This window comes from Cryptomeria japonica, chromosome 2 (genome assembly GCF_030272615.1).
Source record: "Cryptomeria japonica chromosome 2, Sugi_1.0, whole genome shotgun sequence".
In the NCBI taxonomy this organism is placed as follows: Eukaryota; Viridiplantae; Streptophyta; class Pinopsida; order Cupressales; family Cupressaceae; genus Cryptomeria; species Cryptomeria japonica.
Genome location: NC_081406.1, coordinates 520,024,723 through 520,051,477, shown reverse-complemented (window position 1 = coordinate 520,051,477; position 26,755 = coordinate 520,024,723).

Below are 26,755 nucleotides of genomic sequence, written 5' to 3'. Positions count from 1 at the left end.
GGTTCAGTCTGAGCTGGAGGTGTCTTCACCAGAGCGGGAGAAGATCCTGTCACCTTAGTTTTGGCAGGAGCTGATGCATTCTTTTGTTTTTTTTCCTTTTCTACCGCAACTATTACTTTCTTCCTAGAGTGGCCTTCCTCCACGATGATTTCCTCCACCATCTTGGCAATTTTCCTTTTCCTTGCCGGTTCAATGAAGTTGGTGTGAAGTTTCATGGATTTTTCCTTACAAGTTCCAAACCTTTCTTCTTGTGTGTCTACTAGAGTATTCAACAAGTGTTGTGCATAAGCATCTAGAGTTCCTGCATCAACCTCATAGCCCATAGGCATGATCCATACCATCTGGGGTTCAACTGCCTCCATGAGACATTCATCCTTGTTCACCATAAAACAAATTGTCCCTTCACATTTACTGACAATCTCCTTAGGGATTCTGACCCTCTGCTTCATCTTATCCTAAAAATTCTTGAAAAATACCCACAATCAGCTTTTTGGTTGTCTTTGTTTCCAAGACTATCAAGACCCTACTTGATCTATTGAGCCACCTATCTATCAAATACCCACTGCACTCTACCAATTTTGGGGATCTAATTCAAAAAGTAAAGTGCCAAACAACTAACCAAGGAACAATATTAGAAAACATGTTTTTTGGTTTGCTTAATTTTCTTCAAATTGATCATTAACTCCTCCAACATGACACTACATAGATCATAGTGTGCATCTTCTTTTACCATCTGGTAAGCTACATGGATGGCTCTATCAAATACTGAATTTAGCTGATTAGACTGATATACCTTATATCCAATGACCATTGTAGAAAACTTAACATCATCATCTTTAATTGTACTAATCCTCATTGATCTTCCATCAAATTCCGTACTAGTTAACTTGTTAACCATAGGGTTTGTAACTTTTTGTAGCCTTGGCTTGTCACCGGTTTGATTCAAGCATGTAACTGCCCTAATTGCCTCTGGAGTTATCTTGTAGGGTTGATCTAGCCATATAAACTCATGATGAATTCTTCTCAACACGTATCTTACCCATTCCTTCTCTTCGAATGACACAAAGTTCACGAATTGGGTGAAACCCTTTCTCTGCAACTACATATATTTCGGCTTAGGGTTACCAATTTCATCCATGAGACTATCGGTATAGAGATCTAAAATATCTTCAGTATCGATCTATTTGATTTCATAGTGAATATACACCCATATATCATCAACGTGCAAGACTCCATGTAGAACAAAAGAGAAAGCTCCAACTGGTTCATCCTCCATGGATTTGTAAGGATGCTTCTTAAATATAGGATGAGTTTTATCTTTGACCTCAACAACCAATGATGTAGCAATGGAAGAAGAGGATACCATTTCAAATTTTCAAAAATTCATACTCAAAAATGCTCTCCAAGAAATACCTCAACTGACTGTCAAATGCCCTAGTTCACTTGCTAGATCACTTCTAGCTCTCTAATCGCCAACAAGTCTTGGTCAACTTTGCTTTGCAGCTCGAAAACACTATTCACAAAGTGAAAAATAGCTCTCGTATTTTCCCTTTTTAACTTTGCAAACCCTAATTTCACTTTGAAATAAATGCACCTCAGATATCCAATTGGATGCCTTGTTTAGCTACCGGATGCCAAAATCAACCATCTAAATCCCAAATATCAATTGAAATTCAATTCCTGCCATCTGTAATCCATCAACTATAGATCTCATCAAGGGGTACTGCAAGATTTGCGTGAGTTTGCCTCCCCCTAATGTTGAAAGCCATAGTTATTGGATGAAGGTTCTACACCAGATTCAGGTACAAATCCACCATCTACCTTGGTTTCATCTTTTCTCACCCACATCTTCTTATGTTGATCTCTAATCTCATCAACCTTTTCCTTTCCCTTTTCATCTAATTTTTTCTTGTCTACCAGAGCACTATTCTTTCTTCTGCAGTACTTTGCAATGTGACCAGTTTTATTGCATGCTCGACAAACAATATTATTTTGCATAGGTCTGAAGTTCATCTAATTTGGTCTTGTCCTGCATTGATTAGAGATATGCCCAAACATCCCATAAGCATAACATCTCTTGTTTTGAAAATTGTTCATTACTGCTCTGTACATATTTGACTTATGACCAAAGTTGTTGTATATGAAACACTGATCGGTAAAGGTAGGAACATTATTCATGTTGTTCATCATATTGTTATTGTTCATCATTCCATTGTTCATCCTACTTCTGCACTGACTTGCCATATGACCAAATTTATTGCAAGTAAAACATCTACCATTAAATTTATGATCATTAGGTTGTCTTACTAGAGAATTCTTTCTCTTCTTCTAATCAGGTTTTGCATCAATTTCCTTGTCCAGATCCGAAGGATTCACCTTTCTCAAATCCAAGTCCTCGCATGTCCTTTCCATGTCTTTGAATTTCCAACATCTCATCAAGATTTACTGAGCTAGCTTTGAATTTGTCTTTGTACTCATTAGAAGTAGCAAGTTCATCTCTTAAGGTAGCAATCTCTCTCTCAAGTTCTTGTCCATTATTCCTTGACTGTGTCAACTCAAGCTTCAATTGATCATTCTCATAGGAAAGCCTGAAGCAATCATCAACTCTTTTCTTCAATGATTGTGCCAGATTTTCTTCATTATTCTTCTGGTCCTCAATATCCTTAGTCAATATGCATCTCATTCTTCAAAGAAACATTCTCTCTTTCAAGCTTGTTAACTTCATCAACTTTATCCTAGTATTCCATGATCTGATCTTATTTTTCCTTAAATTTGTCCATCAATTCCTTCCTCTTCTCTCTAGAGACATTTATGAAATCATCAGCAACATTCAAGTTCTTCTTCAAGGTACATATCTCGTTTCTAGTTGCATCAAGATCCTCAAGTGCCACACTAAGTTATCTCTGAAAACCAGAATCCATTGAATCAATCTCCTAGATCTTCCTTAAGAAGTTAGGCTTCCTCAGAGGAACTAGACTCTGATACCAATTGTTAGAATCAAGGATCACTGAGAGGGGGGGTCAATCAATGATCTGTCAGAAATCAAATTCACAAACTTATTATTTATCCACTGGTTAGCAATGTATAATAGTAAAGAACATAATCAACCAATAAATAAACCATAGATCCACACCACCAAAATTTTTACGTGGAAACCCGGAAAGGGAAAAACCATGGTGGGGTTGGAACCCACAATATTCATATACTATGGCTAGGAGTACATAAATATTACGTAGATGGGGAATGCACTTGCATTTAGGCTCACTGTTCAAATATAATTTCTCGAAAGGATACAACCCTCAGAGAAGTGTCATTGACTTACAATTTGATTACAATAATTAAATACAATGAAATGAACTCTGAAGTAGCATTTGACAATGCATGAATGAGTTTTGGCTAAGCACTAGATCTTTGATTGTACTCGCTCTACAAATACTTTGTTTCTATCTCAGTCAGCTACCTGATTATCTATGAACCAAATGCACACATGAAACTGTGCTCAATCACACCAAAATGGATCACCTAAATAGTAATACACCAAAAACTAATCGCCAATTCAATCTTATATCTAGTCTTAACAAAACTAATCTTGTCCAAGTCGGCTATCAAAAAGTGTAACGTTTAGCTTCAAGTCGGCTTCAATCTCTAACAAGACATAGCACTTGACCAAAAGAGTATAATCACATGCTTCCTAAGGAACTTCCCATTCACCGAGATCAGAAAATCAATCATCAAAATCACCACAATCACCAAAAATCTTTCCAGACCAAAACTGCATTGGAATAATCCCAATTTACTGGTTAACTAGCTACCAGTTAACTCCTACTTTCGGATAAGAGAAATCACAACCACCAGATCAAATATTCAAGAAGATTTTCCATCAATGACAACCCTAAACCATGAATCAAGCATCAGAAGTCACCGGATGAGTGTCAATTTCCAACACCTCAAGCGGTTAAGCTAGAAACGAGAGACCAAGCTCTGATACCAATTGTTGAACAGACTGGAATACTAAGAGGGGGGTGAATCAATATTCCCCTTTATAAGAATTTAAAACTAAACTTCTAAAACTTAATTTATTATTAATTAACCTTAGCCCAAAAGGAATGCATGTAACATAACTAAAATGAAATAAATAAACAACCACAAGAGAGATACCATAATTTTATACGTGGAAAACCCAAATGGGATAAACCACAAAGAGGGTTAACTCTCAAGATAATATAGTTAGTTATATGAAGATTACAAGGCTCACTACCTAGAATACAATGACTTAGTGCCGGAAGTCTCATTGCTAAAAAATAGAGGCAAAAATGAACTGAGAAAAATGGCATCTACACATGCATGGGATTAGTTCCTGATAAACTTAGATATCCAAGCAACTGCTTGCAATAGATCCGGTCAAGAATCTTTGCAACTCTAACTCAATCTGCCTTCTCCAATCACTATCGCACCAATTCTTCTTTCTTCTTTAACACATAAACACTCTCACTTGCACTCTCACACTTTCACACACCTCTACACCATACCAATCAAATCATAACACACACACACACACACACACACATACTGTTAGATTACAAACTACAAGCACCGAAATAAAATGAGAACAAAAAAACATTCAAGGTCAGCTAGACCCAAAATGAACATATCCTTTAACTTCTGCAAGCACGCTTTTGAAGAACAAAAACATAATCTAACTTGACATAAAGAAATGAATATAATGAATAATGTATTTCCAAAAGATCACCACCAAAAAACAAAATGCAAAGGAATGTAGAACATTGCACTCACTGTCGAACATCATCATTACTGAACACATGCCCGAAGCACAACACTCAGAGTACCAAAATAATTGCTACAACTAAATCCAATACTAGATCAACATGGAAAATATATCCAAATACCAACAATGCACATTTCTGGAGCAACTCCCTTCCTAAAAACACATTTACAATATCTACAACAACTGCAGCCCAAAATATCAACAATATTCTTCATCTTCATGCATACATACCTATCTTTCACTATTCTGCAACACCTTCATACATACATATCACTTCTCTATAACACCTATACATACTACTTCTCTACAACACCTTTACTTTGTACACTAACTCACTATTTTCGGACCAATCTAGATCACCGGGTTTGAAATCAATGACAACCAAAAATATAATTCTAACAACCTCCCCCTTTGTCATTGATGGCAAAACACATATAACTACTAATGAAACTCAAACCTAGAAGGAGTTCTAGGTAAACAAGCCATGATAAATTTGTATGGACTCCAACTTAGGGTATATCTTCCAATTCACTCTCCCACAAAATAATTGGCCATCCAAAAACAAGAGCATCTTGATATAATATTTTTTGTTTAAACTAGAAGAAGATGTAGAAGAAGATGTAAAGAAAAAAATACAATCCAACTTTTCAAATCCAAAAAAGAGAGCAACCCGCACTTTCAATTACTACCTTTATTCCTAACATGCAATTCCTTTAATTCCTCCTTGGTATTGTAACTATCACTTCAGTATTATCATATCATAATTACGCCTTGCATTTTGTTTGTTTGGATTAAGGTGTCACAACCTTATATTCGTAATATTTTTAATAATTTCATTAGTTGCAAAGAAACAAAAATTGCCATAAATCACCCAAACTCGGCGAGCCCAAGTCTGAGTAACCCCCCACGAGTCCAATAAACTTGGACTCGGACTTGGCCAAGTCAAGGGGCAAACTCGTCCAACTCACAAATTCAACGATTTTGCCCAAACTCAGTGAGTCCCGTCGTGCAGACTCACCCACGTTGGGCATGAAAAAAGGCAACAAAAAAACACATTCTTAAATTTTTTTTTTCTTTTTTCTTTATTATCTTATGCCCCTAAAAGTGAACTTCATTTCATTCATTTGGCAAAATAGGAGGAGAAAAGTGAGTTGTGAAGAGAAACAAGGTTTCATTGAAGAAAAACCAACAAGGAGGAAGCTCAAGGTTTCATCTATTCATCACATTGGGGCTGCATTATACTTTGATTTGGTGCATCAAGAGTTGGAAAGGAAGAGTTCATAGCTCATTTCAAGCTTGTTGTAAGAGGTAAGATTGATTTTTTGAGCTTTTTTTGTCTCTTGTATGCAAAAATTTCATTTTCTATTCATTTCTTTTGAAAGTTACATTTTTTTCCAAAAGCTTTTGTATGTTACTTGTTACTACTTATCAAATTGCCATTAGTTTTATATACAAAGTCAATCTATATACTCTAGTCGGTTACCACTACCAAAATATTTAGTCGGTATGAACAGCCTAGTTGGTTACAGAAGGAAAATAGTCACAAAGCCCAGTATACACCAAGCTGTCTATCGAGTGTTATTTCATGTCTACCGAGCAGTAAAGATATACACCGAGTTGATATACACCGAGTGAAACGTGTTACCAGATTCATTGAACCTGGACACACATATGAAAATGTGTTACAAGATCGAGGCACACAAAACCGTTATCACATTGGAAATTGCACATACAGATTTTGTATAATTTTGAGGTCATCTAACCAATGAAATATTTTGCATGGTTATTTATTCGAGAAATCATGTTTGTAAGATCAAAGCAATGAATCAGATCACCGACATAAGAAGTCTATTTATACAACATGAATTTAGGGTTAGAAACATGTGTGAATGTGAGAAATGTGTGTGCATATGTGTATGAAGCAAGACTTATGTGATACATGAGAAATCACAGAGTATTATGACCGTTACAGAGACACAAAGGTCACCGAGAAGGTTATCAGAGAACAGTCAAGGAACAGAGTAAACAGAAGGGTTTACTGAGTTACTTTATGAGTTACCGAGGTATGCTATAGGCAAGGTAATCTTATTTTGAGCACATAGAATCTGCTACAACATTTCAGATGTAAAGTTGCAGATATTTGTAATTATTATATTGTAATATTTTGAAGTTGTAAGAGAAACCTTTAACAGGGTAAAAGACTCTAACCAAGTCTATAAATTGTAAATCCTTTAACCAGGTGCTACACTTATATAGTGTTGTATAAATCCTTTAGTAAGGTAGATCTAACTGATCTTAATACTCCTAACAGGGTAAGCTATCAGATTTAGCTAAATGTAGCTCTAATTGAGCACTCTTTATTATTGCAGTAGTGAAGTTGTGGGTGCCATCCCCACCGCAGTTTTTCTCTCTAACCAAGAGTTTCTGCGTGACCAAAATATTTGTGTTATGGAGTGAATCATGTATGAATGTTATCTATTGATTATAGTTTTGTTTTATGTTACTGCACTATTCTGTTTATGCATAACAGTAAAGATATTGTTGGGAAAAGGATTTGAAGTACTGATTCACCCCTCCCCTCTCAGTACACTAGCTTTCCATATTGGGCCTAACAGTTACTATGTAGGGTTGTATGTAGGGTTTGTATTTTTTTTTTTTTTAAATTAGGGTTTGAAATTTTGATCAAACCCTACATTTAAAAATAAATAAATTTACAAACCCTGCCTTGGTATTTTTGAAAAAAATGTACAATGAGAATGAATTCACAACAAAGAATGAATGTATTAATTTTTTTTTGTATTTGTAATGTCTTATGACTCTTATTGCAACAACCTTCACTTTCTTATTTGCATCAAGTTTCACAAAACTATCATACAATGCCTTATTCTAGACCCCTAATTAGAAAGGACCCTGCTTTGAAATTTCATGAGGGTTTTCTAGGGGAAAAAAAAGGGGCAAACAAAGTATTTTTTTTGTAAAACAATATTCCATGGAGGCATATATAGATTGAAATAACATATTGCTCGTGTGTGTGGGCATGATTCCAATCGATGCATTGAAGCAACAATTGAGGCCATATGTGAGTGCTATGTAATGGTTGAAGCAATTGAAAACAAAAAGAAGCAAAAGGATGATCTCGCAGCCATTGGAAGTGGGACAAATTTATGTTGTATTGGAGGGTCTTCTTCCATGCCTCCATATCATCCCACTCACCATGCTATTGCTAGTTCTAGTGCTTCTTCTTCTACAAGTGCCACTACTCATGTTCCTAGCATTGTTAGTGGTAGTGGGAGTGTTAGCATTGGACCTAGAATTCGTAAATCTAGGTTGGATACCTTTTTTGCACCTCACACTACTGCTGGGTCCCAACAGTCACTTGAGAGCATGGGTTGGAACAAGGAGGTACATGATGCCACTAAAATGATAGTTGATAGGTTTTAGATCTACGAAAGTGTTCCATTCTTTATAGCCAGGTGAATGTTTTATGTTTGATTGTTTTAATTTTTATACCTTTATTCTTCATTTTATTTTTTCTCATACAGATTACATAGTACATACTTAACTTATCTCATTTAATTTATTTGTGATAGGTCTCCTTATTGGTAAGAAATGGTTGATGCCCTTACCATATGCATGGCGGGGTTCAAAGCCCCTTCTAAGTCTGATTTGAGGGGACCCATTTTGACTCAATTGGTTAATGATGTGAGCAAGGAATTAGGTAAACAATGCCAAATATATAGCACTAAAGGTTGCACCATCATGACTGATGGTTGGATGGATAGGAGAAATAGAAGTCTCCTTAATTTTATCATTTCTTTCGTAGGTGATTGATTACTTTTAGTTTCATTTAGTCATTAATTTTTTATTTTTCATTTAATGATTTATTGAATGATCATTGATCTTGGTATATTTTTTTGTTTTAGGGTAAACCATTTTCATCAAGTCCATTGATGCCTCCACCCATTGCAAGGATGCAACCTACCTATGTGAGCAGATAGAGGAGGTGATTGATGAGGTGGGTGAGGAGAATGTGGTACAAGTGGTGACCGACAATGCAACAAATAATGTTGTTGCAGGTAAACTTTTGATTACAAACTAATTTTGTTTGCAAATTAATTAATATTTTGTAACTTCATTAATTCGAATGCAACAAATTATGTTGTTGCAGGTAGACTATTGATGCAAAGGAACCCATTTATAGTTTGGACTCCATGTGCCACCCATTTCATTGACCTCATGTTGGAGGATATTGGAAAACTCCCATGGGTCAAGAGATGTGTAGAAGGGGCGAGAAATGTGTGCAAATTTGTATATAATCATTCATGGGTGTTGTCTCTTATGAGACAATACAGAGAGCAGAAGGAGTTAGCTCGTCTAGGTTTCACAATATTTACCACAACTTCATCACATTGCAGTCCATGCTTCATTGTAAGTTGGCCTTGAGATGTATGATTGTTGGTGAGGAATGGTCTTCCTCATCCTATGTTGTCACCCCTGCAGGGAAAGATATGACAGACTGCATTTTTTATGAGTGAGACTTTTGGATCCCTTGTGATGAGATAGTGAAGGTAAATTTTTTTATAAATTCTACAATTTAATTTTTTATTTTATAACTTATTCATCATATTCTCTTATTTGCTCATTTTTTTGAATTACACAATATTTTCAATTTTGCATTTTGTTATGCCCTTGGTGGTTCTATTGCAAGTTGTGGATGGAGAAAAGCCCGTGATGGGCTACATATATGAGTGCATGGATAGGGCAAAGGAGGGCAGTAAATCTATCTATGAAGGAGATGAGAGAAAGTATGGTCCCATTTGGGAGAACATTGATAGGAGATGTCATCATCAACTTCATCAACCCATCCATGCAGCAACCTGTTATCTAAATCCGACATTCCATTTTAGCCCTATTTTCAAGGTTGATGTGGAGGTCCTTAATGGACTATACTCAATCATGAAGAAGATGGCACATGCTGGTTCTACTCAGACAAAGCTTATTCGAGAGATACAATTGTTTTCAAATGCATAAGGGGAGACCTTCTCTCATCCTATCGCCAAAGAAAGTAGGACAACTATGATGCTAGGTAAAAATAAATTGTAAGGATTAATTTTAGTTTTATAGTATATTATTATATGATTTTTTGAGTGAGACTGATTTTATTTATTTTTCTCATTTCAAACTCAGATAATTGGTGGAGATTTTTTGGCCCAATGACACCAAATCTTTAGAAGTTGGCGATTCGCATCTTGAACCAACCATGTAGTGCATCTGGTTGTGAGCACAATTGGAGTATGTTTGAGCACATACACTCCAAGAGGCACAAAATATTATCCATGGAGAAGATGAATGATCTTGTCTTTGTTCACTACAACCTCCACCTAAGAATGAGAAATAATGCATTGGCTGACATCTCTCCTATCATTCTAGATGAGGTTGATCCTGATGCAGAGTGGGCCACTGAGATAAATCCTATGGATGTCTTTAATGATGATGACACTGATTGGATCGACCAGGTAGATATAGAGGCTGAGGCTATAGCCATGGCAGAGGAGGAGTAGAGAACACAAGCAGAGACATGAGATTCAGAAGCAGATAGTGACACAAATGTTCTTGATGTTAGTGAGCATGACATGGTGTCACAGAGAGTAGGTATGGTTGCTGAATCATCTAGGACCTACCTTAGATGCCTTCACAGGGGGTCGGGGCCAGAGGGTGCACGTTCCTCTGAGCCATAGGCTTGTAGTTGTATTTACCTTTGGTATTTGTATGGAACATTTGATGATGATCATATGATGACATGGATTTTTTATTCCATGAGTTTTATAATATTGTATACATTTTACAATATATATATATATATATGTTTGTTATTTCCTTCAACTATGATTTGCATTTATGCTTATATGATTGATGTATACTTGTGTATGCAATCAAATGAGCTGATTTTGATGATTTTATTGTGTCTTTAAGGTGTATAAAATAAAGGGTGCATGAAACAAGTTTTAAATATTTAAAAATGTCTAAATTTCTTGAGTTTTTCACTTTCTCGAGTCTAGCCAAGTCTGACTCTGAGTCCCGAGTCTTAGTTTGAGTCGGCCTTGCCGAGTCCAAGCTAAGTCTGAGTCTCATTTCTTTGATTAGTTATGACATAATTGATTTATCCTAAGTTATTGACTTTCTAAGTTTCCATTCATCTTTGTGGGACCTTTTGGTGAGGTGGGATGCCACATGGTAGGTGGTGAGATAGCATATTCCCTATTTTATAGGAAGTTGCTAACCCTTTTGGAATATACCATATTTTGGGAGGATATTTTCATATATTCCCATTTTGGAGAGAAAATTAATTTGGCAATTCCCTATGTTGAGTAAAGAGTCTTGTTTTGTAATTTTTATTATGGATTGGTGTTGTATTTTAGCACTTGACATTTATGTTGAAGTTCACTTTTGACAAGTTGTATGAGGTAAGGAAGGCACCTATTCTTATTTATGGAAGTTTATATGTTGAACATGCATGATATTAGGCAAGATAACCATTTTGGATGAGATAAGTGTTAGTGCTTTGGAAGTTGTTGTGTGCAACATGTCATGGGAATAAAAATTTGTTATTTTTGACACAACTTACCTCTTAGGCATTGAAGTTGGTTTTAGAAACCATGGAAACCCACCTCTTCATTTTGATCTCTATAATTTTTTTGGTTCCTTAGCTCATTTTGTATGACAAGTTGAATATTTTCAGAAACATTGTTATATTGTTTAAATTATTTTAGAATCTTGTAATAGTGTGAAGAGTCCTAAAGAGAATAACTCTAAGATTGTTTTTTATGTATTTTTGTTCATTAATACAATTAAGTTGAGTGCTTGAAGTATGGGCTTTTTCTTGAAATATTTTCCCATTTGTATATATTGTGATATGAGTTTATTATGCATTGTATCTATTTATGTTTAATTAGATGTGCATTTGAATCTATAATTTTTAAATGGTATAAAGAATGTTTGTAGTCACTCTCTTGTATAAATCAGTGTAGGAAGTTGTATTCCATCACCTAGTTTCCCTTTAGTTGGTATCAAAGTCTAATCAACTTTGATATTAGTTATCGGATTTATTGAGTTTATTGTATTGACCTAAGTTTTAATGGGAGTTTTGCATAAGTGATTTTCTTGATATCTTGTTGAATAACAATATGGCAAGCACATCTGGTAAGATTGAAATGGAGAATGATTACATTAGTTGTATCTTTGGCAATGCATGTATAAGAAGATGTGTGGTTATTCGACTCTACACCATCTTCTCATGTGGAACCTCACATAGAGATTGGTTCTTGAAATATGAATAATTTTATGGTGGAAAGTTTTATATTAGTGATAATTTTCATCTATAAATAATTGGTGGTGGAAGAGTGCAAATGAAATTATCTGATGCTAGAGGGAAGGGGATTCATGGTGTGTTGCATATCTCAGGTTTGGCATGAAACCTCCTTTTAGTAAGTAAATTGAATGATCTACATGTGCAAGTTATCTTCTCGACTAGAGGATATAAGATGACAAGTCGGGCTATGTTTTTTTCTAGAGGTGTATGGATAGGAACCATGTACAAGCTAGATGCATGCATTGTTTAGTGCAATGTTTCTTCTGACAAGTCAAAAAAAAAGTTTATATTTTTTATCATCACCTTTGGATAAATTAGTGAAGAAATATGTTGTATCTACTTCCAATGGTTGTTATTTATAGGTACCTAAGGGTGTAAATGTTGGCATTTGACTGAACAAGCAAAGACTGTTGGTGATATGCAATCAGTAAAGGATTGATTGGTGAATGTGATGAAGAGATTGAGATTCATGTTTGATGACTAAGTCTTGTGTTGTCATTGATGAAAATAATGTTTTTGTAGTCATCTAAGTATTGGAAGCCAACCTGTAAGGTATAAACACTATAGAAGACAACGTAATAGAGAACCGATAATTAGGACTTCAACCGGCAAACAAGAACAAAGTTGCATTCATGCAACCAGTACAGGCGTTGATGAAGAGTTGGATAATGCCATTTTAAAGTAATGATGGAGATAGGTATTTGGAGCTATGTTCATGACCACATTGGCAGATTTAATCAGACAAGCAAGATTTGATGTAGAGAGTAGGCTATTTGGAAGAACACTTAACCGATAGTGATAGCCACTTAAATCGATAAATTGACATAGGTTTTGTCTTGTTTTTGGTTTGTTATGTTGGTGACCAACATAAGTTCAGTGTCTAATGTTAGTTTGTCTAGATTCATTGAACCTAGTAAATTGTTCCAAGGTTGTTATCTGACTAAGTTGATGTCTATAAAAAGTGTGATGAGTTATGAATGCATTTGATCGAGGCTAAAAAGAGTGCCCACCCTCCGGATCCCCATGGTCATTGCTGCTATCGAAGGCAAATATTGTGATTCTGATTGTGCGGTGATTAGTGAAGATTTGTAATGATGTGTTGTTAAAGTTTTGAGGATATGAAGAGGATCTTATCAGACATAGAGGTGTTACATGAAGATCATTTGACTATTGTTTTCTTAATAATTTGCAGCAGTAAAATCCCCCAACCAAGTAGGTCCTGATAGACCTTAATTTGTAAATCCCCTAACAGGGTAGCTCTATACCAGAGTTTTAAATCCTCTTGCGAGGTTGATCCTAACAGGTCAAAGCTCCTAACAAGGCTCATCATATTAAATCCCTTAATCGAGTGACTCCTAATCAGGTATGCTCCTAACAGGGCATATTTGTAAGACCTTAACCAGTCAAGATTTCTATTATGCAGATAGTGAATCTTGTGGGTATTAACTCCCACCATGGTTTTTCCCTTTAGGGTTTCCACGTATAAATCTCTTGTGCTATGTGGAATTTTTTAATTGGGAATTAGCTTATGTGGTGATTTTCCTCTTATTCTTGTTACTTTTAAGTTTTTTAAGTTGGTTATCAGATTCATATTATTTTTGCTTGCACTGATTCACCCCCCCTCAGTGCCTTATAAGTTTATCAGTAAACTCTTTAGAGATGAAGCTTCCTGCATAGAAGATGATCTTATGGAACTAGAGACTCAACCATATTGGTGAGAAGGGTCTAAAAACCATGAAATCTAAGAGTCTTGTAGAAGGCATTGAAGATTACAATCTTGAGTTTGACTTCTGTGAACATTGTATCTTTGGTAAACAAAACCATGCTTAATTTTATTAAAGTTCTCATAAGCCCTCTAGGGTGTTGGACTACATTCATGTGGATGTCTTTGGTCATGTTAATGTTCCTTCATTATCAAAATATGAATAAATTTTTTATTTCATAGATGATTACAGTAGAAGGACATTTGTTTATTTCCTTAGGAGTAAGGTTGAAGCCTTTAGTCAACTTAAAGAGATTAAATTCTTGATTGAAAATTAGACTAATAGAAAGATTAAATGTTTGAGAGCTGAAAATAGTGATGATTTTTATTCTTCAAAGTTTGAAAAAATATGTATAGTGCACAGATTGAAATAAATACGACAACCCATACAACCCTTAGCAGAATGGAGTTATAGAGAGAATGACCAAGACATTGATGGAGAGGGCTAAAAGTATGCCAAGTGGTGTTGGCCCTGAACAAAAAATTTGGGCTGAAGTTGTAGCTACTTAATGTTATTTGATCAACAAATCTCCTACATCATCTCTTGTTGATAAGATTCCCATGGAGGTGTGGTCTGGTAAAAAGCCTTAAATAAGGCATCTCAGAGTATTTGGTTGTGAAGCTATGCATATGTTCCAAGTGAGAACAGGTCTAAGTTAGAAAACAAGGCAATTAAATGTATTTACATTGGTTATAGTGTCAATGTGAAATTATACAAGGGTAAGTGAACCAATATGGGGGACCAAAAAGGAGTCTTAAGATACCACTTTTTTTCTTCTAAAATCAACAAAATCTGCACTTTGACAAGAAAATGAAGATAGTTACACTCAAAATTTGAAGATGCAACAAGAATAAGAGTTGTAGTTCTCTAAACCTACTTTATAAACTATATTTTTTTTAAGGTAGAGAATAAATGTTTCAAAAAGGTGGATCACACAAAGTGGTCCTTATTTAAAAAAAAAAACATAAAATAGCATATGATGTGCTCTCCCAAAAATATCAACTATTTTTTAGTACTTCTAAAATCTCTCAGGTGAGAAATTAGCTAACACCATGTAGTTTATGCCAAAAAAATTGGCAAATTTTTAAATAAATATATAATATTTTACTAGTTTTTGAAGTGGACACATAATGAAAAATAGAAATTAGAGCATGTTCCCATCTAACATTTTTGAAAACTAATCAAAAATAATTTTTAATTGTATATAATAGAGTCTAGTTTCTGAAAATGTAATGTATTTTAAAATTCGATGAATGAGTAAAAATCTATGCCCAAAATAGCACATATTGCTTTTTGACAAAAAAAATGGACACACTAGGCTTGTTAATGGGCTTCAAAGGGTTAATCCTTCTCAAAAAATGGGAAACCAAGCCTCATGGACACCACCAGAGCAAGCTTGGATCAAGATCAATTTTGACAATGTTGCGCATGAAAATCCCAGCCTATTGGGCATTGGATGTATTACAAGAGATGATCAGGGCCTCACTATTGCTAAATGTAACCAAAACCTAGGGGTGGGTACTAATAATGAGGCTGAACCCAAGGCTTCTCTTCTTTTAGTTCAATTGGTTGGAAGATTGGGAGTGGAAAATCTTCATCTTGAAGGTGACTCCCAAATTATTATTCATGCAATCCTCAAGGGAAAGGTAGATTACTGGAAGATAGATTGTAAAATTCATTGTATTAAGAATATCCTCACCACATTTCAAGGATTTAAGGTTACTCATATTTGGAGAGAAGGAAATGAAGATGTAGATGCATGTGCAAACCAAGCCTTTGATCTTCATGAAGGCAAAACTTGTGTGTGCCTAATTTGCCCAAACGGTCAAATTTTTGAACGTTTTTGAAATTACGCAGGCGACCATCTTTTTCTTATGGGTTGTATTTTTTTATTTGAATAAAGTATAGGAGAATATTCCCAACTCTCGACTCCCATTTGATTAACATATTTTCATGTCAGTTGAAATTAATGTTTAGACATATGTGAACTGCTTCCTTTTTAAGCAAATCCTTTTAAAGGATTTTTATAGTATGAGGGTGCTTTGAGGATGAAATGATTTGTTAGGGTGGTGGCGAACTTATCAAACACCATACAAAAGTTGTTAGAAGTCATGGGTATATGGGTGGCCATTCTCAATCTCCTTCCTCAAAAAGCCAAGCTCTTTAATGAAAATCGACCTCCTCAATTTTTTTGATCATGACTGAGTTTGCGTGATCAATTCCAATCTACTTGCATTTATGGTATCGGGTGGTAAAGTGTACTAGTTGATCAAAATATTTTTTTATGGTGATTGAAATCTTTATTTTCATTGTTTCTCTCAAAAGCTTGATAATGTCTATGAATTGAGGTTTTTACCACCAAATAATGGAAGCCAAATTATCATTGATGGCATCAAAACCTATGGTAGCCTTTTGGGGGCATATTTCAGATGAAAGGCTTTCCAACATTGTCAAATTTGATGATAGAGATTTCTTGACCTACGTCAAAATTATTTTTGGTGATGAATATTTGAAGGCTCAATTCAAGTATAGATTCAATGCAAACATTGCTTCCATTTTTTTCACCTGGTGCTTTGAACTATATTCTAAGGATACGATGCAATGGGTGGTTAGTATTTTCCTTAAAGAGGAATGGTGAGTGGGATTTGAGAGTCTAATGGCCATGGCACAAGAGGGAAAAGGGTTTGTCTGCTTAGGTGGTATGTGCCTACAAGTTAGTGAATTTATTCCCCCTCTCTGTCCCTTCCTCATATGGAGCACCAACAAAAATAAGGAGGGTCAAAGAGCCTCTGCATAGGTTGGTATGATTGGTCTAAAGGATTATTTGAAACCCATGGAGGAATGAAATATTCGAAAGGATCTAGAGAAATGGGGACCATATGAGGAGTGATCAGCCCCATCATTTGCAGCTTCATCCTTGAGATGCAAATGAGGCAAACCATGAGGATCCAAGAAGAAGTTCAGTTGGTCATTGGTGTAGGAGCACCCTTCTAAGGTCTTCCTCCTTTTGGTTTTTGTTGGTTTTTTGCTTCTTTAAGAAGCCATTGTAAATGTAATAAGAGCCATGAGCTCATTAGTCTTAATTAGGTCCTAGTTTAGGTCCTAGGTTCTCATTTCTTGTGGAGGAGAGATTGTGTGTGCCATTGATGAGTTTGGGGTCCTTTTAGCATGGTGGTGTCCATAGGATAGCCCAATGTAGGCCTAGGAGTCAAGAAAAGCAACTTTGCAAAAGTTGCTCAAAAGTTGCAAAAAGTTGCATGACAACTTTTCAAAGTTGTCAAGCAACTTTTCCACCTAATAGGTCAAAAACCTTAGTTTAGCATGGAGAACCCTAATTTTGGTACATAGACTGAGGAAAGGATACTATATATAGTTACAAACCCTAAAATGATGGGTTGGATATTAGTTCTGTACGGCCCAAGAAAAGAGACCTTGACTGTGACTGTAATTTTGGTTGCTAGTCAGCCCAAATGGAGCATCAGAGAGTGATAACGGATTGTTTTGCAGACTAAACTATGTTAAAAGATTTGTGTTGTGTTTACTCTTCCATTTTGAGCAATTAGCTCTAGTGTGTTGTGCAGGTTTTGAGTCTTTTGTAAATATCTTGTAAAACACTCTTTCACTGTCCAGTTTTGGACTATTTTGTGTCAATGGGTTAACAACTCCTATCCCCATTGTGGAATCACCATGAAACCATGTGGAATAGGAGTGTAGAACCTATACATTACTTTAGAGAAAGCAGGGCCCTTGAAGATGCAGGGAAGCCATCCAAAGACCCACTCCTAGGCGAGACTAGACAGTGCTCGGCTAGGAAGGGTTAAGGTTACAGAGGTCCGTGAGAGCAAGGAAGGTCAGAGGAGGATGCACCCTTTGGAGGAGTTGTAGAGGGGTGTGTGGAGCACCATTTGTGAGAAAGAGGAGCTTCCACCAATCCAAACAAGGTGGTAAAAACACTAAACCTTCACTGTGACCCTGGCAGGCCTAAAAACCCTCTTAAAAACCCTTAAAAACCCCAAAATTCACCTAGGGCAGTGTACGAACACTTGGAGGCCCAAAACCTAGAAAATATTTGAGCTTTTTCCAATTGAATAGAATTCCTTTTGGGGAGTTTCACAAGTTGGGTCATCATTTGCAAGAGAGAGCCCTAAAAGTCTGGAATGGAGGCCTAATTGGGCTCATTCCTTGTAGCCCTATTTTGTAGGAAAGAGGCAAAATTGTGAGATCGGTAACAAATAGGAAGGCCTAAACCACTTGGGGGCACATGAATGGATGGAAAACCATGTCTAAAACCTATCCTATCCTTTCTAGGACCTAAGAAGGTGTAGGACAAGACAAACCCTTATTAGCCTAAATAAGGGTTCTTTTGAATCTCCTAAGTAGGTGAGACCTTAGGAGAAGTATTGCAAGTTATTGGTGGGTGGATTGGGCAAGGTCAGGGGATTCCACAAGCAAGGGAAGTCCTAGAGACCCTAGGGTGTGGTTAGAATACCTGGTTATCCAAGGAAGGGATCAAAGAGCATAGACTAGGCTAGTCTATCCCATACCCATTCCCATCAGATTGGTATCAGAGCAAGTTGAAGATTTGGTGGACCATGCATGTCTCTATATTCTAGTGAATCAGTACTAGAGAACATAATGGTCACTAATGTAGAGCTGGCTAGGGAGGTAGAAGAGCAAAAGGAGAAAAATAGACTCCTTGAAGAAGCTATGAATGAGATAAGGGACAAGCTGCAAGAAGTGGTTGATCATAGGGCACATGGACTCTGGGGTGAGGACACCAAGGATAAAGGCAAGAAAACTATTGACATAGATGACATTATACCTGAACCAGACCCCTTGATCAATGAAGAACCTTTTGTAAGGGCCATCAAGGCTTTGAATACTAAAGCTTTTGAAGGATTGCCACATTTTAGTGGAAGGATGGATATTGACACTGTCATGGAATGGATTGAGGGTATGGAGAACCATTTTGAGTGTGAGGGTGTAACAGAAGCCCAAAAGGTTAAGGTTGCCAAATCTAGACTAAGGGGAGTAGCCTTGACATGGTGGAAATACTTGCAAGAGGAGAGGATTAGCATGGGGAAGCTACCTATTGCAAATTGGAAGGCCATGGTGAGTAAGATCAAGGAGAACTACTTACCAAAGGATTATGAAGTCCAAATTCATAGGAAGAGATAGGGATTGAAGCAAAAAGACCTTGATGTGACCTCCTACACAGAGGAGTTTCAAAAGCTTTGTCTTAGATCTAAAGTACAAGAAGAGGAATCTATCAAGGTGGCTAGGTATCTAAGTGGCCTAAAGTGGAACATTCAAGAGGAGATAAGCCTATGGACTCCTACCACTGTCCAAAAGTGTCATCAACTTTCTGCTAAGGTGGAAGAGAGGAACAAAAGGAAGGGAGACTCCAACAACAAGGGTAGAGGTAGAGGTAGAGATCAAATGAATCATCGAGGTGGTTATCAAAGAAAGGCAAATGAGCAAAGGAATCAAGGAGAGTCCAAGTTGACTGAACATAGCAGTGAAACCAATCTCAGAGGAGGCCATTCTAGAGGAAGAGGTGCACAAGGGGGTCCAAGTAGGGGTAGAGGTACCGACAGGGGTAACTCCTACTTTACCACCATGAAATGCTACAACTGTGGTCAATTGGGACACTCAGCCTATAGATGCCCTGACAAGCCTACATCAGCAAGACACCTGAGGTGGACCATATTGAATCAGAGATTGGAGAAAATCTGATGTTCAATAGAGTCTTGATAAGACAGTTGGTTAAGGGTGAACCTAAGCATAGGAGAGCATTGTTTAGGGTGAGATGCAAGATCCTTGGTAAATTTTGCAAGGTGATAGTTGATTCAGGGTCAACTGATAACATAATATCAGATGAGGCAGCCAAGAAGTTGAAACTCACAAGGATACCCCACACTAGCCCTTACAAGGTGACATGGTTGAATCAAGAGCAGAGTGTGCTTGTCAATGAACAGACTTGGGTAGAGTTCTCTATTGGAGGATATAAGGATAAGATCCTTTGTGATGTGTTACCCATGGATGCCTGTCATCTACTGCTAGGTAGACCCTGGCAATTTGATAGGAAGGTGATCTATGATGGAGAGGAGAACTCCATTTCCTTCAAGAAGGATAGTAGAACCTTTAAGATTCAGTCTCTGACAGAGAATGATGAGGGAACCTCAAGAACACCTAGTGTCTTACTGACTACTGGTAAAGAGTTCTTACACTTGCTACATGAGGAGGAGACAGTGAGATGTGCCATCTTTGTGAAGCCAAAGGAGGAGGAAGACAAGTTGCAGATAGAGGTACCCAAGGAGGTGAAGCAAATGTTTCAAGAGTATAAGGACATAGTGAGTGATGGAGCACCTGCAACACTTCCACCAAGAAGGTCCATAAGCCATCAAATAGAATTTGTTCCCAGTGCATCCCTACCCAATAAAGTTGCATATAAGTTCACACCTGATCAAAATAAGGAGGTGGCAAGGCAAGTGTAGGAGTTGTTGGATCAAGGACTGATCAAGAAGAGCATCAACCCATGTGCAGTCCCAGCAGTGCTAGTATCAAAGAAGGGAGGGAAGTGAAGACTTTGCACTGATTCAAGGGCAATCAATAGGATCACCATAAGGTACAGATTTCCTATTCCTAGAATAGAGGATTTGATGGACTGTTTAGGAGGTGCCATGTATTTTACCAAGTTGGACCTTAAAAGTGGTTATCATCAGATTAGAATTAAGGAGGGTGATGAGTGGAAGACCACTTTTAAGACCACAGAAGGGTTGTATGAATGCCTTGTGATGCCATTTAGACTTACTAATGCCCCAAGCACCTTCATGAGGTTGATGAATGAGGTGTTAAAGGACTTCACGGGAAGGTTTGTGGTGGTGTACTTAGATGACATACTCATCTATAGCAGAACAAAAGAGGAGCACCTAGAACATCTGAGGTTAGTCCTTGAGAGGTTGCATGAAGAGAAGTTGGCAATCAACTTAGAGAAGTGTGACTTTTTGAAGCAAGAGTTGGTCTACTTGGGATTTGTGGTGTCTAAGGGAACCTTAAAGATGGACCCAAGCAAAGTGGAGGCAATCTTGAATTGTCGTGCCCTTAAAATAGGGATTGAATTTAGGAGTTTCCATGGCTTAACCCAGTTCTATAGAAAGTTTGTGAGGAACTTCAATGGCATATGTGTACCAGTACTTGACACCATAAAAGGAGGCCTAAAAAACAAATTCAAGTGGACTGAATAGGCTAATAAAGCATTCCAATTATTGAAGCAAGAAGTAGCCACAAAACCCATCCTACTCTTACCAACTTTTGACAAGCTATTTACTTTGGAATGTGATGCAAGTGGCATTGCAGTAGGGGGTGTTTTGAGTCAAGAGGGAAGGCCTGTGGCATTTTTCAGTGCGAAGCTTAATGAAGAAAAGAAGAAGTACTCAACCTATGACCTAGAGTTGTATGCACTAGTTCAGTCTCTCAAAAAGTGGAGGCATTACCTACTCCTAAAGGAATTTGTGGTGTTCATAGATAACCAGGCTTTGAGTTACATTAACACTAAAGAGAAGCTTAACAATAGACATTTGAAATGGATGGAATACCTCCAATCCTTTACTTTTACCATCAAGCATAAAAAGGGGCAACTCAACAAGGTGGCAAATGCTTTAAGTAGGAAGTTGTTGACTGTCCAAGAGTTACAATTGCAAAGTATAGGAATAGAAGGTTTCAAGGACCTCTATGAAGTAGATGAAGAATTATCATCAACCTCCAAGGTTTGCAAGGAGTTTGAGAATCATTTTCATGGTGAGTATGCAGAATACACTCTTCAAAGTGGTCTCTTGTTCAAAGGTAATTAGTTATGTGTGCCTAGAGGATCCATGAGAGAAAATCTCATACAAGAAAAACACAATGGTAGTCTAAGTGGACACTTTGGGATCAATAAAACCTTAGATCTAGTACAGAGGTACTACTATTGGCCTAGGTTGCCAAGGGATGTAAGAAGGTATGTGGAGCAGTGTGGTGTGTGTCAAAGAGCCAAAGGAGGGTCAAGTAATGCAGGCCTCTATCAGCCATTACGGGTCCCAAATAGGCCTTGGGAGTGTGTGAGCATGAACTTTGTAGTAGTATTCCCCAAGAAAAAGACAAGTATGGATAGCATCTATGTGTTAGTAGATAGGTTTTCTAAGATGAGCCATTTAATTCCATGTAAAACTACTCATGATGCTAGCTATGTTGCACATCTTTTCTTTAAGGAGATTGTAAGGATTCATGGACTGCCACTAAGTATTGTTTCAGATAGGGACAACAAGTTCATGGGCCATTTTTGGCAAACCTTATGGAAAAGACTAGGGACCAATTTATCATTTAGCTTAGCTTACCATCCACAAACTGATGGTCAAACTGAAGTCATTAATAGGGTGTTAGGCAACTTGTTGAGGTGTCTAACTAAGGTGTATGGGTAGACATGGGATCTAGTCATTCCACAAGCAAAGTATGCCTACAATGACAGTGTAAATAAGACCACTGAAAGGAGTCCTTTTGAGGTTGTCTATGGTAGACATCCAAGGGGAGTGTGTGAAATAAGGGAACTTGGTTCTATGGAGATGAAGAGTGGCCAAGTAGAGGACTTCACTCAAACCATCAAGGAGGTCCAAGAACAGGTCAAGAGAGCCATCCAAGAGTCTACTCAAAAATTGAAAGCTAAAGTGGATGAGAAAAGGAGAGAGGTTCAATTCAAAGTGGGTGACTATGTGATGGTCCATCTGAGCAAAGCTAGAATTCAAAGTGGCAAGCCTACTAAAATACAAATGAAGAGGGTAGGACCATGTAGAATTCTATCCAAATATGGTGAAAATGCCTACAAGGTGGATCTTCCTTCAGATTTGGCTATATCACCAGTCTTCAATGTTGCTGAGCCGATACTATACAAGGGTGAAATAGTAGGACAAACTGAGAATCAAGCCAAGGTACTACAAGACTTAGATGTGAATGCTTTACCTCAAGTGAAGCAACCCATGGAAGAGGAGATCTTGGAGTCAAGGGTGAAAAAGTCTAGTAGACACCAGGTCTACATGGAACACTTGGTGAAGTGGGCAGGTCAACCTAAGTCTGAAGCCACTTGGGTTGAAGAGGGCAGGTTCAAGAAACTTGGTATTGACCCGGCTCTCATTTCTCCCCTATTTCCTTAAATTTTGTGTAGAGGGGGAGTATGGTGTAGGATCACCCTTCTAAGGTCTTCCTCCTTTTGTTTTTTGTTGGTGTTTTGCTTCTTTAAGAAGCCATTGTAAATGTAATAAGAGCCATGAGCTCATTAGTCTTAATTAGGTCCTAGTTCAGGTCCTAGGTTCTCATTTCTTGTGGAGGAGAGGTTGTGTGTGCCATTGATGATTTTGGGGTCCTTTTAGCATGGTGGTGTCCATAGGATAGCCCAATGTAGGCCTAGGAGTCAAGAAAAGAAACTTTACAAAAGTTGCTCAAAAGTTGCAAAAAGTTGCATGACAACTTTTCAAAGTTGTCAAGCAACTTTTCCACCTAATAGGTCAAAAACCTTAGTTTAGTGTGGAGAACCCTAATTTTGGCACATAGACTGAGGAAAGGATACTATATATAGTTACAAACCCTAAAATGATGGGTTGGATGTTAGTTTTGTATGGCCCAAGAAAAGAGACCTTGACTGTGACTGTAATTTTGGTTGCTAGTCGGCCCAAATGGAGCATCAAAGAGTGATAATGGATTGTTTTGTAGACTAAACTATTTTGAAAAATTTGTGTTGTGTTTACTCTTCCATTTTGAGCAATTAGCTCTAGTGTGTTGTGCAGGTTTTGAGTCTTTTGTAAATATCTTGTAAAACACTCTTTCACTGTCTAGTTTTGGATTGTTTTGTGTCAATGGGTTAACAACTCCTATCCCCATTGTGGAATCACCATGAAACCATGGAGAATAGGAGTGCAAACCCTATATATTACTTCAGAGCAAGCAGGGCCCTTGAAGATGCAGGGAAGCCATCCAAAGACCCACTCCTAGGCGAGACTGGATTGTGCCCGACTAGGAAGGGTTAAGGTTGCAGAGGTTCATGAGAGCAAGGAAGGTCAGAGGAGGATTCACCCTTTGGAGGAGTTGTAGAGGGGTGTGTGGAGCACCATTGGTGAGAAGGAGGAGCTTCCACCAATCCAGACAAGGTGGTAAAAACACTAAACCTTCACTGTGACCCTGGCAGGCCTAAAAACCCTCTTAAAAACCCTTAAAAACCCCAAAATTCACCTAGGGCAGTGTACGGACACTTGGAGGCCCAAAACCTAAAAAATATTTGAGCTTTTTCCAATTGAATAGTAGTCCTTTTGGGGATTTTCACAAGTTGGTTCATCATTTGCAAGAGAGAGCCCTAAAAGTTCGGAATGGAGGCCTAATTGGGCTCATTCCTTGTAGCCCTATTTTGTAGGAAAGAGGCAAAATTGTGAGATCGGTAACAAATAGGAAGGCCTAAACCAATTGGGGGCACATGAATGGATGGAAAACCATGTCTAAAACCTGTCCTATCCTTGCTAGGACCTAAGAAGGTGTAGGACAAGCCAAACCCTTATTAGCCTAAATAAGGGTTCTTTTGAATCTCATGAGTAGGTGAGACCTTAGGAGAAGTATTGAAAGTTGTTGGTGGGTGGATTGGGCAAGGTCAGGGGATTCCATGAGCAAGGGAAGTTATAGAGACCCTAGGGTGTGGTTAGAACACCTGGTGATCCAAGGAAGGGATCAAAGAGCATAGACTAGGCTAGTCTATCCCATACCCATTCCCATCAGTCATTATGGATTGGGTTTCTTCTAGAGAATCAAGATGGTGATAGTGCATCTCAGGGTACAGATGGTCAAAGGGTGACTTTAAACAACAAAGGAAAAGAAATAGTGGTAGCAAATTGATTTTTTTTCTTGGTGTATATAGTTTTGTTAGGTTAACTTGCAGAAGAATTTTATGCTTATTTCTAATCTGAATGTATATGTGCCTTAACTACTTAGTGTAGCAATCTAGGGGTGGCGTAATGGTAGAATGTTAGTAGTATGGGGGTTGTTTTTTCCATAGGTATGTGTTGACGTTTCTTTGATAGACTAGAAGGGTAGATTTTTCAAATGCACAATTTTTCTTTCTCAAACAAAAATGTACTACTATTATTATTATTAATAAAAAGACCCATTTATCGATCAAAAATAAAAATGGACACACAAACAAAAGAAATTAGAGATGAAAACCTTAACATAATCAAACTATAAATTATATGGTTAGATAGCTAAGAGAGAGCTTCATGTCATCATGGTGTTTTTTTTTTGCATTGAAACATCTACAAACCTAATGTAATACCCCTCTCATTTTCCCTTTTGCATTGTATACTTATTTATGTGGACTTGGTATTGTTCCTATGGATTTGTACCATTTATAGTTTGGATGTAGATCATTTTGTGGTGTTTGATCTTGCTTTAAACACTTCATTGTTGCAGTCTATGTGGTTTTGGATTTTTACCTTATGCTCAATTTAATTATATGTTTCATGATTGTTCTCGACCAATGATGTGTTGGATTACTTCATGGTGAACTTGGTTATGCTATTGCATTGAGATGTGTGCTAGCTTTATTATGCTTGGTTGTGAGAACCATTGCATGACTAGTTTGGATGCTTGACTCATTTAGGTTGTTGTTATGGTGTAATATAGATCTATGGTTTCTTTGATGATTGAGATAGACTAATGTCATAATTCATAATTACCATGTGTGAGATGATGGCCTAAATATTTATTTGATTAGAATGAAACAGGTGTTGTTAACTACACCAACTGATTGAAAGTAATAAGTTATATTCATGTTATTTTATTTTGTTAAAGAGATAAAACACTTGTATATGCATTTGATGATGATGATGATGTTAGATGTTGACTTATTTGGGGAATATTTATATGCTTATCATTGTAGTGAAATAATATTGATGTTATAATTTAATGCATCTAATTAGATGAAATTATTACTACTGTGTTTTAGTTGATGATTAGATGTGAAAGGGATAATATCACATCATTTGAATATATGGGAATGCATACAATGTTAAAATTAATTTCCAATCATCTTTGTAGACACTAAAAATTGGTAAATGTCTATGTTCTTCATTTTTAACGTAATCACGCGTATAGTCTTTATTATTCATGTGATCTTATCCCATTGGCATCATTTTCTCTCATTTCAAGTATAGGATATCATTCTGATATAAATTTCATCTCCTTCATGTTATTTCATTTCCATTTTGATCCTATGATGGTAATTTATCTTTAAACCTGTCCTGATTAGGTCATTTTGCTCTTGTCTTAATCCTATCATTTCCTCTTTCCCATTTTCTGTCTAGTTCACATCATTTTATCCCAATTCTAGTTTCATGACATCATTTTGACCTCTTCTCATGCCCCATGGTGTTGCATAGGTCTCATTTCAATCCTTTGACCCACTTTGACCTGATTTACTCGCTTTTACCCGATTTACCCTAATTTCCCATTTTGACTCAATCCTTTCCATTTTCTATCCAAACCTTCCCATGTCTTCCCAATTTCACCCAATTTGGCCTAATTTGACTTAATTTGACCAAATTAAGGTCTTTGGATGTCAACTTGACTAATTTTCCCTTTTAGGTTTAATTAATTAAAGCCCTTCTTACTAGTTATTCTTTAATCTTTTAATCATTCATCATTGACCTTCCCCTTTAAATATTGATTAAATAATTTATATTATTTAATTAATTTTGAATCTATGCTTTAATCAAATGGTTTTAATTATTTAATTAAGTGTTCAATTTCTATCTCCCATAATTGAAT